Below are 16051 nucleotides of genomic sequence, written 5' to 3'. Positions count from 1 at the left end.
GTTTGTGGTAATTTGTTACTACAACCCTAGAGAACCAATACAACTACCTTGCAATTCCAAATGACATTCCTCTCACCACACTAAGAAGTCCACTGGAGGAAGAAAACCAGACCCATGATTACTTAGGAGGCTGTACCTTGTGCCTTTCACCCATGACAATGAAAACTATTTGCAATATTCCATTCTTCCATTTCAAAACAGAGACACTGATCACCCTATAGCAAGATATATACTTGCCTCTCCCACTTCCACAACAAAAGCTCTCCTCATTGGCCCCTAAACTGGTGATTTCATTTTCCTTTTCGTCCAGAGCACACATGATAGAGGGTTTTCCCATGCATGACCCATTTTGTTGGGAGTACTCAGGGTCAGGCTCAAATACTTGTTAAGTGTGCTGTGACTCCAATTGTATTCCTTTACTTCTAAATTCAGGATAGGGAATACAGTGAATTCTACAGAATTTTATAGAACTAGCCATACAAACATAAAGAGCAAATCATGCACAACAATTACCTACAACCTGCATTCTAATCAGAAAGTAAATGACAGTTTAGGCCAATGGAGCCAGCAATTTATTTTCTTATCCTTTTAGATTTGGGGGGTACAGGTTAAGTTCATTGAACTCACGAATATGTTACAGTGAGAACTGAAAATTATCTTTGTGGAAGGGATAAGGAGTTCGTCCACCAAATTATTCTTCAGTTCCTTTCCTATTAAATGAAAGTGTAAATTCTTACACTTTAGCACAAGGCACTGGGGGCAAGGACAGGAATGCTTTTGGATCATGTCCTGTCTTTGGGAAATGAAACACTCTGAGACATGAGTTAGGAATAGATCTATCTACCCTTTATTCCTACTGCATGCTGTATATAATTATTCTCTTGAGTGTTTTTTGTTCATTGATAGCTAATGTTTATTCTGTATTTACATGAATGAATACACTTAATCCTCCAATGTTACAGATGAGAAAACGAAGCAAGAAGTGATGAAGGAAATGGCTCTGGACCAAGAAGTTAGTACTTGGTGAAATCCAGATTGAAATCCAGGCCCCTGGGACTTCCTAGCCCTGGTTTTTAACCATGGAACTTTATCCTATCTCAAAGCATGCCTTCTACTTAAAAAGAGATAAGCTTAAGACACAGTGATCCTGGACAACGTATCTTCCCATGGGCAGATCCCCTCAACCCGGAATGTTCCTAACTTTCTTCTTCACCTATGCAAACCCTACTTAACCCTCAGAGCTCAGCTCATTCCACTTCTTTCCCAAGACCTTTTCCCTTACCTCTGCGAGCAGACCTGTGAGAATCAAGTACCCATGGTGGGATCCTTGGCAATACCCTGCACCAGACTTGCCCACCGTAGGCAGCTGCTGGGTAATGGAAATCCACCTGGTCCTTGGCTCAGAAGAGTGAGTTTCAATCTCTGCTTTCCCACTGACTGGCAGTGTGGTCTGAGATTTTGTGGCCTCCTCTGTCAGGAAAAAGACAAAAAGAAAAGAAAAATAATATTCATCTCACAGATCTGTCATGGAGAGAAAATGAGCTATTGTTAATAAAAGTACTTTGTAAATTAAAGTACCATTCAAATATGAGGGATAATAGGATTAAGTCAAGTCAATTTTGTGCTGCATTTCTTGAACCAGTCTGAATTTGTTGAACAGCTTCCAGTTTCGTACATGAGCACATTATCGTGGACGCATTATATACGCTATTGAGGAAAGGCTGCAAGATGAGAATTGTTTACCCTGGTGAAGAGAAGGCTGAAGTGAGTTTTCAAAACAAACTCCAAGTGTTTGTCTATTCAATAGACAATTGTGAGCAACTCCACAGAGTCTCTGGCCTCAAATTAGAGCAAAAAGGGATTTGGTCCAGACATAAGGAAATGCTTCATGAACATAAAGACTGTGAAACCTACTATTAAGGGAAATTGTGGAGACAAATAACAGCCACAAATAAGTTACATTGTGCTGCCAAATTGACCAAGGAGAAAAAGAAACATGTTTATTTTTCAAAATGTGGATGTTCTGAAGCAATTAAATATCCTCCCTCACTCAATTGACATATTTTTGGTCTGGATGGCACTATAAAATTAGATTCTTTAAAGGAGATTTAAAATATAAGAGATGGCATCTCTTCTGGGGGAACCAAACAAAATGAAGAAACTGTTAAAAATAGAACTATTCTAGATGACATTTTTGTGGACTACTCTCACAACTCATGTAAAGAGAAACCGTCTCGGTGAAATTAAAGTCATCCCGTAGATCCCCGTTCTCTCTCCCCCTCCATTACCTCCCCACCCCTGAGACAATCACTGTCTCTATTTGAGTATCCACCACTGTTATGCTTAAGTTGGGGACCACCCCATCCTACTTGTCATAGCAAGTGGAAGCCAGAGCGGCCCTAAGTAACTATTTGGATGTTGGACGCAACAGGTGAAAACCCTAATGCCGTCCTAGGCATAGTTTCAGTTGAGCTCTACTTTGTATGAATCTTTCAAAAGGTTGGGACCTTCCTGAGGCAACTGAATACTGACAGCTAACGTAACCTGAGTCCAGTTAAAGGTCACTGACCGTGCTCCATGCTCTACAATAAGCTTATCGGGGCCATCTCTTGAAATAATAGTCACTTCCAGATCTCCTTCATCTTCTTCACTCTTTGTCTTCCTCCCCCCACCCCCACCAAAGCCCACCCTTCCCTCTCAGGCATGGATCCTTCAGCAAGGTTCTCTCTTTTCTCGGGCTTTTCCTGTTGCCATCACAAAGCCCTCAGTGTTCTTCATGGAGCCTCTTCCTCTAATTTTGAATTAAAGGACATTCATGCCTCAGGGGGGGAAAATAAATCTCCTAATTTAAATGTCTTCCCTCAAAAAAGGAGAAGATAGAGTTTTAAGATAAAAACTAAATTAATACATATTGAGGAAAATTTCTAGACTGAGCCATGTCCTTCTTTCCTAATTTCCTCAGGGATTCTGGGAGTGAAAAGTGTTTTTGCTAACATGTGGAATCTGTCACGCAAGGCCGAGTTCCTTTGCATCTTCTGGGTAACTGACTCAGGGCTCAATTTTCCTAAAATACAGAAGTAGATTAAATGACAAATGCTCCTGTTGCTTCTGCCAAAAGGATTACCAAAATGGACACGGGTCATCCCTGTTCCAGGTTTTCTGACGTTTCAGATCCTTCTTAATTGTAAGCAATTGCATCCCACGTTCCAAGATCAACAGTTATGTGGAAATAAAAATAATCAGCCTTCTATTGTAGCGTACGTGAGTAGCCGATTGTCAGAAACAAACTTATCTGCGGAATATTGCCAGACTCTGAGGAAACATTTTATAGGTATTGGTCATGGCTGGGAGTACCTCATGTGACTGTTCAGGGTTTATTCCAGAAGGTTTATTTGCCGTTGTACTAAGCAGTTTCTTTGCAGGGTGTCGACAGTGTCCACTTGACTTGAGGTGAGCGAGACCCAGCCCCTAGGCTCTGTGGTCAGGAACTGTCCTGAGAACAGGGAAGCTGGGTTCGAAGGAGAAGAAGAGGAGGGGTGGCTGGGTCTGCTTTTCCCTCTCTCTCTGCGATCTCTCCTGCTCTCTCAAATAAACAGATAAATAAAATCTTCAAAAGAAGAAGAAGAAGAAGAAGGGGAGAATCATTCTCAGGGGACGGCTGGTAAACTTTGACCAAACGAGGTTATTAACTGGTTGAATTTGAGGTCTGAGGAATAAATCCTCTGGGTGATGTGAGAGACACTGGCATGTTTTTGCTTGACTAGAACCTTTTGCACAACATTCCCGAGTTTGGAGAGTTTCCCACTCTTTGAGCCCTGCTACCTCATGAGTAAAGGCGGTAGCTTGTTTTTCTAGCATCTCTCATAGGGAGGGCCCGAGCATGTTACCCAGGCTCTACTCACCTGATAACGCTGTGCGATGACTTCAATTCAGAGGAAGGAGCATGAGGAGTTTTGTCAAATCCGTTTTCTGGTGGGGGTGGCAGTGGAGACATTTGATTTGGGGACAGTGGTGGCACTGTTCCTGGTGTCAGTTACTGGAGCACAGCTAACTGAAGAGGAAGTTTGGTTGCTCATGGCCAATTAAAAGAGTTTCCTTCCCGACTTCTGACTTGGATTGGGTTTCCTTTGGTCTGGATTTTGCAGTCAGAAGACAAACAGAAACTGTTTTTATGTTTATTATTTTATGAGGCTCTTCCTAGAGCTAAGGGTTCTAACTTGGGATAGGGATTTTGGTTAACTTTTTAATCAGCTGTGTCTTGGTAATGGTTTTTGTGGGCGAAAAGCTCTATTTGTATCTCAGTCATCATTGGACGGTGAATCCATTTAGGACTTTAAGTGAAGTTTATTATCTTCAGAGTTTAAGGCAGTAGTGTCTGAATAACTCTTTTTATAAAGATCTTGCATAATTGAAGGGCTTCACTGGATTGTATTCTTCACAAAGCCCCATTGCTGGCTGTTAATTCCTGTGTCAAATTTCCTCTCATCCCTCAGGTTTGCACTTAAAAAGGGCTGTGTCAGCCATTGCCCCCCATACCTCTTGCCAACTAGCATGAACTGGACAGAATTTAAAGACAACTCAGAACACACACCCTGGGTGGGAAGACCTAAGAACTCTCATTATCTTCTGTCTTGTTTAATTTATTTATGTTTCATCATAATCTATGACTGCTCTTCCCTTTGAATCTTTCTTAGATTCCAGTCATAGGCCAGGCTCATAACTTGACCCAAATTATTGAACACAAGGAGCATAGCAGGCATTCAATAAACATTGGTTCAATTGAATTAAATGGGATGGAAATATGCCCCCACTGAGACATAAGCCTGTAGGGAGTGTTTGATTGCAAAAGCCAGAAACCTACATGATTAGCAAAAGCCAAAAAGGGAAATTTACTGCAAACATGCACTGATTTCTTTATGAGGGAATGAATGATAAGTGGAAACTTACCAGGAGTGAGGGAGGAGACTCTTAAGAGTGGTAAGTTTTCTTATCTCTGAAAATATGCTCTATTCTTCTCTCTCCCATTCTCTCTTTCCAGACTGACTTGTTAGACTTCTCAGTGTAATGACAGAAAACAGCATTCCCAACCTCATGTGAATTCCAAGTTCTTCAAGAATTCTCCAAGAATTTCAAGTTCTCATTCTATGTCAACTATAGGCATTCTGTTTCCATCACATGCAACACCTGGGCACTGGCTTTCTTTCAAGCGTTGGATGGACATCACTGTCAAGTACAATTCCTTCTCATTGACCTTGGATGTTGTCTCACATTCTTTTCAATATAGAGCTCCAGACAGTCATGGTAACAACTGGTAATTGTTGTTTGAGAATGACCATCTCTGTTCTAATTCCTCTTTCACTGGATAGTCCTCCAAATATGTTAAAGTAAGTTACAGGGTTTTCCATGATTATATTGCTCTAAGACTCAGTATCTCTAATTTTTTGAGTTACATGACATGGTTTTGAGCCTGCCTTATTCTCCTGGTAGCCACGGAGTTGTACCAGAAGCTCATTTAATTTGGAGAAATTCAATGACATCTGTGTTGCACCTAACAACAACAACAACAAAAGTATTAGGAGAAATTCTTTTATCCTTCCCTCCCTAATTTACAGTTGCCATTCCCCAATGATTCAGAGTGAACCACGGAAAGGGAACTCATAGACAACATACACAGGGCAACAGAAGGAGTTAATTTTTGGTTCTTGTCCTTTACATGGCCTAGCGGCCGGCAATATAAAATCAAATTAAGGAATTTCCAAAGATAAAGTTGACCATACATGATTCATAGTGACTTTGGAACTAGTACCCCACTCTCTTCTCTTCTGAAGGTGGTCCTATTTGCCTTTCTTTCACCTACAGAGTAGTCTTTGGAATTCAAAGCAGGACTCCTGCTGTGGTCTTGGCAGAGAAGACAATGTGCTTCTCATCAGCTCTAGATGCCATTCTACCTATGACCACCTCAGCAGTACAGAAATCACTGAAACCCCAAAGTCCTGCCATTCTTCACACTTAAAATAAAACCCCCAAATAATGTGCCTACTCATAATGTGAATTCAAATATACTAGGTTTAGCCAGCCTCTGTGCTCCTTAACTTTGCATTACCTTACCCCACTAAGTAAATACCACACTCCAAGGGTGTGAGTTTTCTATAATTTACGAGATAACCCAAGGAAAAGCACATTGGAGGCGGCAGAGTCCCAGGAAGATACTCAGTGAATGTTAATCTCCTCCACCCTTAGTAGCTGCTTTATTGTGTGTGGATGCAGGTCTTTACTTGAATCACTCTTTTTTTTTTTTTTTTTTCTTATTGTTTCTTGTCCATAGTTCAAGCCTATTGCGGTGTTTCTGGTCCAGATCCCATCATCTAATCTATCTGCTATTCCTCCCTGGTTTGCATGCTTCTGACTTGCCAACTGGCTTTTTGACAGCACTTTTTTTTTTTTAATCTTTTCTCACGCTCGAACTGGGTGGGAGATGGAAAGGTAAGACACACATGGAACAGAATCTAATACTGGTAGATGTAAATGCCTCTCACACTGCTTTACGGGACTGCCACTTGGTTAAAGACATTACAGTACGCTATTTAATGATTTTTTTTTTTTTAATCACATGTGTTAAAATAGTTTTCTAGGTTCAGCTGGAGCCTAGAAACACCTGTTCAGGAGGCTGAACTCCTGCCCAGGCTGCCATGAGAAGAGACAAAAAACTTAGATAACTTTCCTGTCCCTGTAAATGCTCAGCTTAACCAGAAACAAAGTATAGTCAGCCAGTCCCCATGCATCCAGCCAACCCTGCGCCTTCTCACCCCAAACAAGGTTGACTGTGTAGCTCCAGCAAAATGGATCTTTCTTCTTTTTCTCTTCCTTGTTCTTGATTCTTTATCCTATAAAAGCTTCTGCCCCATTTTGCAGTTCTTAGAAAGGAGACTGTCTGCTTCTTGGAATGTAAATAAAGTTCATCTGTATCACCTAAATTGTCTTCTTTAATCTTTTTTTTTTAAACACATGTAGTAAGTTGAAACAACAGAACACAACCCCCATAGCTGGCCTTCCTTAGCGAACTCACTCAAGTAACAGAAGAGAAATGAAGGAACAAGAGTTACCATTTTGCTGCCGATCAATCACTTTCAAGCTTGAGGTACACCCAGTTTCAGAATCTGCTTCACCACGCCCACCTCTGGCTCTGTTTCCAGCTGCTTTGGTTATAGTTACACCTGTACTAAGCCTGCAAATACAATAAAGCAGGAAGGTAAAAGAAAAACAAAAACAACAACAAGAACAACAACAAAAAACCATACCCAAATCACATAAGGCTGTATCAGAAGAGCCTCCAAGTGATTAAGGATGACGATGCCATACAGAAAATGGAAGCCCTTCAAGAGATTTGAGGTAAATCAAAGAAAGAGAGAATTTACTTGCACTATTTCAGGAAGTCTTTTGATACAATGTGATACCAAAAAACAATGACGCAGTGAGGGGTAAAGAAGAAGAGAAAGAGAAAAAAAACTGATGTTTCAAAAAGGGGAGAGATCTGTAAAGAGGACCGTCAGGTGAGCTCAGGCTTAAAGTGACTCAATTTATACGCATAATATAAAAATAGAAAAGAGAATTGGAGGATTGAGCCCCAATATGCCATTCTCTCCTTGCAATTTCCAAAGGTGAAGGTCAGGATTTGACAAAATGACAGAGGTTAGTCAAGAAACACACATGCAAACACACACACATATGCATATACATAATATTTTAAATATGTATTTATTATATTTACACACATACACACACATTATACATAATGCTACCTACAATTTTTTTGGCTTCATCTCTAAAGTACAGTAAAGAAGGATAATATGGACCGAGAGCTGCTCTACCATAGGGCATGCTCTGGACCCAGAGTATCCAGGTTTGAGTCCTTACTTGACCGCTTGCTGTTTATCTTGACTAAAATTTTTTGAGTCTCAATTTTCTCATGTTTGAAACTAACACAGTAACAGAGAAGTGACAACATATTGTGTTCCGTAAAGTCCAGGCAAGTTATTCATGATCAGGAAATACCTGATCATTGACATTATAGCTCTTAGTCAAATATCTCCCCATTCTTACCAAGATTCACAAATATCATCTCCTTTCAATTATTTAGTAAACAAAAAAGTGAGCATAAAGAAAAATTCCATTTTTAGAGCTAAGAATTCCTGACTGTGCTGTTTGTGTTTATTTCACTGATTTGTCAATACTTAGGAAAATAGGAATAATAGAAACGTAAACAAAAATAACTCAGTTTAGGGATGCGAGGGGAAGGGGAGGGCGAGGGCTCAGTCAGGTAAGTATCCATACTCTTGATTTCAGCTCAGGTCATGATTTCAGGCTGGTGGGATGCAGCCCCTTGTCTGGCTCCATGCTCAGCCAGGAATTTACTTGAGCTTCTCCCTCTGCCCCTGCCCCATGCGCATGCGCAAGAACGCTGGAGCCCTCTCCCTCAAATAAATAAATGTTTTTTAAAAACCCAACTTAGAGGGGCGCCTGGATGGCTCAGTGGGTTAAGCCTCTGTCTTCTGCTTAGGTCATGATCTCAAGGTCCTGAGATTAAGCCCCGCATGGGCCTCTCTGCTTGGTGGGGAGCCCGCTTCCCCCTCCCCCTGCCTGCCTCTCTGACTACTTGTAATCTCTGTCAAATAAATAAACAAAATCTTTGAAAAAAAAAAAACAAAAAACAAAACAGCCCAACTTAGAAAAAGTAAGGTGGCCCAATAACCGATTCTAATATGTATTTTTACCTATCAGAAAACTTTAATTCGTTGTGTAATGCTGTGGTGGGACCATCCCTGGGGTTCTCTGTCTTAGACTGAGTTTTATCAACCATCAGGTCAAGTTCAGAGTTGGAAATAGAAACACCTCCAGGTATCTTAAGAATACAAGAATTTTAATACAGGGCAATGGGCACTTTTAAAATTACTGGAAGGGCTGGAGGCCACCTTTGAAATTACTGAACTCAAGAGCAAAGTGCAGTGACTCTCCAACACCCACCCTCCTCTGGACACCTTTGCTTGTGAGCAATGAAAAAAAAAAAAAAAACAAGGCTACAGATCATCTCTGCTAACATTAGTACAGAACAAGAGAGCTGGTAAGAAATTTCGGTGTGTTTCTCAGAGCTAGTGTTCACGGCGGCCTGCTCATGATGGCTGGGTTTTACCTCCTGAGTGGAAGCTACTCTGTGTTTTGGGTAGTCAGAGGACACAAACACTAAGTCAGTTTTTTCATTTATCAAGCGTTTTAATGAGAGACGCTAAGGTTTGATGTAACCACTCTGCCTATTCGCTATATAATTTTCAAGAACGATGAAAACATTTTAAAAAGCAGTGATAGCACAAAAATACTCTTTGCCACTAAAGAGGGAAACAAAAAACCGGAATTATGTAACTGCCTCTCTTTTCTTTTTCTTACAGAAATTTTCCAAACCTGCAATTTTGGGGGCCATTAAAGTGAAGTTGAGGGGAACTTCAAGATAATTAGCCTGAGCAGAGACTGGAAAGTACCCTTAGCGCAGTTCTGTGTGGAGCTTAGAGGGCCTGATGCCTCGTTTCAGCTAAAATCAAAAGTTGGCCTCCCGATAATGAATTTTACAAAAATTTACAAAATTATTGAATTTTAAATAATAATATTTAAATAAGTAAATTTTAAATAATAAAAATTTCCCTATTGGGTATAGATTATTCTCTGATTTTAATATCAAGACATTTGCACTAAACTCCATTTCCTCGCTGGTACCCTCTCCCCCACTGCTCTGCCCTCCTGTACTTGGTTTTCCTCCCACAAATGAGTTAGTGATTTTTGCTTTTTCATTCTTTCTTTTTTTTTTTTTTTTTTTTTTTTTTTTTTTTAGTTGACAAACATTTCGTGACCTGTCCCCGCTCTCTCTAATGAGATTCAGGTGAGGGCTGGCTTGGGGAGGGCAAGGAGGGAATCCAGGTGCGCATATAAATTTGCATCTCTTCCTGTTGTCGCTTCGAGCACTTTCCAGCAAGTGAAGGCAATAGGGCAGAGGCCCAGGAGGTCAGCCGCTCGCTCTCTCCATCTGGTGCATATGCATCCGTTGTTCTCAGAGCCGTTTGTTTCTGACAGTTACAGCTACTGGATCAACACTTATTTTTTTCAAAATGACTCAGATCTTTATGTTCTGTTTCTTTAGGGTAATACCTATGACAAATATTAGGATGTGATGGTTCCGGGCTAGGAAGAGTGGACGTGACAACCAGCACTCACTTTTAGGAAATAGGATCTGAAGCCTATAACTCTTCAAGTTTCCTGACTCAGCTATCCGAATCCTAGATACCTACGTGCCCTATTCCCATAAACATCTGACCTTTCCTCCAGAAACATATTATTATATTAGGTACCACAAGTTGAATGCTCTGACAAAAGTTTTGGTCTATGTGTCTGTGTGCTAGGACCATGAGGTATAGTTGTGATCACTAAGGATGGATGGCCTTGCTGTTAATGCTCCTATCTGTTGGGACTTAGGCTGTGCTAGGAACTTCCCTATAGGTTTATGTGGGACAATCCTGTGAGATAGGAAATGTTATTATTATTCCCATTTTACAAAGGAAACTGATGCAAGAGAGGAGTTAAGTAATTTGTCCAAGGTCACACAACAAGGTCAGAATCTAAATCTGAGCCTTTGGGATCAGATTCTTTCCCGAAATGTCTATTAAGGTTACTGTTACCCTCCTGGAAACCCAGCTTCAAAATGTTAGATCTGGGAGAAATCTGAGAAATTTCAGACCAACCCATTCATTGCAGGTATGTGGAAAACGAAGCCAAGAGAATGTTGTCTCTTAAAATGATTGTCCCGAGGCTCATATCTGGGTCATGGCAAAACCAAGACTATCACTAGTGTTCTTTTTTCTATTACATCACACTTTGGCTTTTCTGTGCCCATTCTTCTTTCTTGTTAATGAATCATCTAGCCTTACCCACTTCCTTCCTAGCTTTTTTGATCTCTGTCCCTTCCTTCCCATCCCCAGTGCTGTCACCAAGTCCAGGCACCGGTTGCCCTTGCCTAGAAGATGGTGGTTGACTGACTGGCCTCAGGACTGCCTGTCTCTCTTCCTGCAACTGGGCAGCTATGAGAACAAAGGTAATTAGAATTACAAGCTCCACCCTTCAAAAAAAGGTGTGTCTCTTCCATTCAGTCACTTCTGTTGCCAAGTTTCTCCTTTGTAATTGGTACTTGATATTTTTAAAAACATCTTTAAACATATTAAGTCTCAACAATTCCTTGCAATTAGATGCAATTATTAAAACATAGTTTATGCTAAGCTGGGGTTTTTGTGTTGTGCTGTGAGAGCCATACCTCCTTACTAAAGTAGTCTTTGGCCTTGACAAAAACTCTGTATTTTGTTATCTTTGCCCAACCTCAAAAAATTTTTAAAGACATAAAATATGTTCAGTACAGACAACCCAGTACATATAAATAGTTACAGAAGAAAGAAATTAAAATACTTAGAATCATATTCATCCAAATCAGAGCTAACACATTGTTGTACATTTCTCTTTCATTTGTAAATATTTTTAATGTATAAATCTGGGAAAACCTCATTTTTCTCTGGTAACAGTAAACTTCTCTTACGAGTTTGGATGGATGGATGAAGCAAGAATATAGATCAATATACCTGACACATTGTATTTGCTCAATAAATGGTAGCTATGAGCTGTTTTTATATTTAACTCTTCATTCTGGAATTAGTTTTGATGTCAAAAATGAAATAGGGGAATAGCTTGATTTTTTCTTAAACGGTTAAGAGATTGATCCAATTTTTCAAGATTAAACTTTCAATTTTAAGATAACTGTAGATGCACATGCTGTTGAGATAAATAGAGCAAGTTCCCCCCAGTGGCGAACATCTTGCAAAATTATAATACGATACCAATCAGGACACTGATATTGATATAATTAGGATATAGGACATTTATTTATACCACCACCAGACTCCCTGTTGTTGGCTATTGGTCCTTCATAGCCACACCCACTTCCCTTCAGGTCCCATCCACTTCCTCAACCCTTTTCAACCATTCATCTGTCCTCTGTTTCTATAATTTTGTCATTTCAAGAATGTTATATAAATGCAATCATATAGTATGTGACTTTTTTGGATTGGCTTTTTTTCACTTAGTGTAATTCTCTAGAGATTCATTTAGGCCCTTTGCTGTTTTGCTGTAACAATTCTTTCCTGTATAGAAGAAATATAGGAAGAATAGGCATTTTATTTTTATTTATTTTTATAGATTTATTTATTTATTTGAGGAGGTGGGTGGGAAGGGGGCAGAAGGAGAAGGAGAGAGAGTATCTCAAGCAGACTGCCTGCCGAGCACAGAATCCTAGCAGGGCTCAATCTCACAACGTTAAGATCATTACCTGAGCTGAAATCGAGAGTAGCAACAATCAGACACCTAACTGGCTGAGACATCCAGGCACCCCGAGAATAGGCCCATTCAGAAGTCACATTGTCTCCATCAATTATTCTCTTTTTAAGTCCCATGAAAATATTTTGTCATTTTCCTTATTTAGTCTCTGTATATTATTTGCTAAATTTGTTTCTGTGTAATGTATACAAATATATGTATTTTGGATCTACCTAATGAAATTTATCAGAAATGTATTTTGTGAGCATAGTCTGCAAAAACTCTTTATTTTAAAAGGTGTATTTTCTCAAATACTCTGAAATAGTTAAGATTTCTATTTACAGTGGTTGACTAGTGCTGGTTTTCTGTACTAAATTCCCATTTTGAATTTCCTATCAGGACATGGAGTGATCTTCAGGGCACTGTACTGGCTCCACATTCCTAGAGATGCACTTCGTCCCATGAAGGCTTTATTTTAATAGACATTTAGTTACACATCCTATGAAGTAAGAAAGAGAAATGAATGAATCTTGCTGAAAGAAAAAAAAAAAACTTGAAGAACTACACCTGTGCAATGACACGTTCAGCTATTATGTCCTAAAGATATAACACATTCCTTACATTGTCAACGAGGGAAAGATAATTTATGTGGTGCTCCCTAAATACCATGTTTGTTGCACCAAACTATGGGAAAGATTTATTTGTTTTTCACTTGAAATCACTGTGAATCTTATTACCCCAAAGACATAAATAGACTCCATATTTCTGGCATTCTCTTATTTGCCCTGATGACATATGGTCCAAACTACAGAATTTGTATTTTTATAAATATAAGTATAGAAAATCAAATTTACTGATGTATAATTACATACAATAAAATGTGCCATTTTAAGTGTAAAATTCAAAAGGTTTTGACAAATGTATATATCTGTGCAACTACCAGCACACCAAGATAAAAAGCATTTTCAACAACCCTAAAAGTTCTCTTGTATCCCTTCCCAGTCAATTTTCTCACCCATCCCCAACCTCTGGCATCCACCAATTTGTTTTCTGTCATTATAGATTAGCTTTGTCTTTTCTGATGTTTTATATAGATGGATTCATACAGTATGTACTCATTTGCGTCTGGTTTCTGTAGCTCAGCATAATGTTTTTGATGTTCAAATGTGTCAGCTCTAGAATTTGTATTTTTATTAGGGCTACCCATGCAGTCATTCAAGAAACATCTGCTCTGTGCTAGGCACTGTTCTTGACAATGAAACAACTGTGAATAAAAAGGAGGGTTTTGGCCTGAGTAATTCGAAGTATACCGTCACAATTAGGAAAAAAAAGAGAGAGAGAGAGAGAAATTAGTCATGGTATGAGAAACAAAGACAGGAACTTACTTTAGGCATGTTAAATTTGAGATGCCCATTTTTGAGTGAGCAGATATGAATCTGGATTTTAAAGGAGAGATTAGGATTAGAAATGCACATCTGAGGTCAATAGCAGTGTATAGATGGTTTTTGAAGTGACGAGATTTGATGATATAAACAAGTGTTTAGAAAAGAGGAGAGGTCTGTGAATCAAGCTATGAGATAGTCCAACTCCAACTTTTAGATATTATGAAATGAGGATAAGCCAGTAAAGGAGACTTAAAGGAGTGTTTAGGGTAATGACGGTCATCCAAGAGAGTGTGTGTCCTGGAAATCAAGCAAAGACAATGAATGGAAGAAAAGGAAGTATCAACTGTGTCAAATAATGCTAGTAGTTCAAATAAAATAAGGCCTGAGAATTGACTTTTGGGCTTCTCAGTTGGCAGGGAGGTCATTGGTGACTCTGCAAATGATTTAGTGCAGTGATTGGGAGTAAATTCCTCACTAGAGTGAATTTTGAAAAGAATGGGTGAAAAGAAATGAGACAACTTTTTTGAGGGATTTTATAAAGGGAGTATTGACATGTCAATAGATTGGATGGGAAACTGGGATCAAGGGAAGGATAAGGTTTAAGGTGGGAGATTTTTTTTCCTAATGGGAATAATCCAGTAGAGAGGGAAAAACTGACGAAGCAGAGAAAAGGGGTACTAAAGTGGCAGAGAATGGAATCTTGTACAAAAGTAGAGGGCTTGGCAATAAATAGAAAAATAGAGCCACTTATCTAGAAGGCAAGGCAGAGTAGATAGTCCCAGGTGTAGACAGGTGAAAGATGGAGAGTTTGTGGAAATTGTCTTTGCACAACTCCTATTTTCTTTTTTTTTTTTTAGATTTTATTTATTTGACAAAGAGAAACCACAAGTAGACGGAGAGGCAGGCAGAGAGAGAGAGAGAGGGAAGCAGGCTCCCTGCTGAGCAGAGAGCCCAATGTGGGGCTCGATCCCAGGATACTGGGATCATGACCTGAGCCAAAGGTAGCGGCTTAACCCACTGAGCCACCCAGGAGCCCCTGCACAACTTCTATTTTAAGAGTTAAGGAAGGAGCAAAAGTCATAAGTGGAGAGCAAGGATGGAAGATGAGATATTGACTATTTGAAAGAGGCAACCAAAATCAAGAATCAGAGACTTAACCACCTGAGCCACATGGGTGCCTCTAAAACTTTAGGTTCTTGGTCCTTTTGAATGAAAATTTTAGTGTCAAATGGCACACTTGAGTTCTGTTTAACTCAAAATGACTATAGTCCCTAGGGAATCAGGAGTTTGTGCAGGTCATATTTATTGGTTTTTATTTGCTGTTCTAAGTTTCTCTCCAGTTCTTCCTTTCTAAAAATGCCTTACATTAAAAATACTTGTTATAGGGAAATGCAAATAAAAACATATTGTTTAAAGGACTATACGAGGAAGTTGTATTTTTATGTGTGCAAGAGTAATTTTTTAAGGGACAGATGTATGCTAAGTACAAAATTATTTTTTCAGATTTTCTCTAATAGCCCTTGGGCAGAACTTTTATGTGTGTGTATAGGATGGAGGTGCTTTGGTGTGAATGCTCCTAGGGTTCCTTCTGTCTAATCAGGGTCAAATTTCATGAAGTTTGAACTAAGAAGAGAACAATATCAGCTGGTTATAAAGCAATTTTTATCTAAAGAAATAGTATGTGATTGATATACATAAATACTTGCTTAAGAGCAGAAATTAAACATATTTCTAAGAACATTTTTAGTAGCTTTTATTCTACTCCATCCACACATTTGTTGGAGAAAAGAAATTAGAAAGTTAAGAGCATGGTTTTGGTGCCAGGCAGACCTAGTTAACCTCTGAGGCTGTTTCCTGATCTGTGAAATAAGAATGATAGCATGTATCTCATAGATTTTAGTGAATACTAAGTAAGGAATACTAAGTACGGTCTTTTAGTTTGAGAAATTAACCCACTTACATTTAAGGTAATTATTGATAAGTAAGGACTTACTATTGGTATTTTGTTAATTGTTTTCTGATGTTTTGTAGACCCATTTTCCTTTTTTCTTATCATGTTGTTTTTTGTTTGCTTGTTTGTTTTGTTTTGATGTTTTTTGGTAAATAGTATGCTTTGACTTATTTATCATATCCTATTTTGTATTTACTATAGGATCTTCCCTTGTGGTTTTGCTCTGCAGGCAGGGGAAATCACAGGCTGTGTTCTCTATTCCAGTGCCATTCTCTATAGGGCTGTTGAATGGGTACACAGCTTCCTGCGGACTCTGGTT

At 39.2% G+C, this 16051-nt stretch overlaps 1 long non-coding RNA gene across 1 annotated transcript in view; it reads right to left on the bottom strand.

The window, feature by feature from the left end:
* Window positions 1–1151: 1151 nt before the first annotated feature.
* The window catches only part of LOC123392129, a 320886-nt gene continuing 305986 nt past the window's right edge, over window positions 1152–16051 (bottom strand). The window contains exons 6-9 of the long non-coding RNA XR_006606842.1: window positions 7104–7225; window positions 4948–5548; window positions 3903–4132; window positions 1152–1470 (exon numbers count right to left, since the gene is read on the bottom strand). This is a non-coding gene — a long non-coding RNA (uncharacterized LOC123392129). The remainder of the gene's footprint in view (window positions 1471–3902; window positions 4133–4947; window positions 5549–7103; window positions 7226–16051) is intronic.

The sequence above is a fragment of the Mustela putorius genome, unplaced genomic scaffold (assembly GCF_011764305.1).
Source record: "Mustela putorius furo isolate JIRA1106 unplaced genomic scaffold, ASM1176430v1.1 tig00000450_pilon_pilon_pilon, whole genome shotgun sequence".
Lineage (NCBI taxonomy): Eukaryota > Metazoa > Chordata > Mammalia > Carnivora > Mustelidae > Mustela > Mustela putorius.
This window is presented reverse-complemented; position numbering and strand designations above follow the sequence as displayed.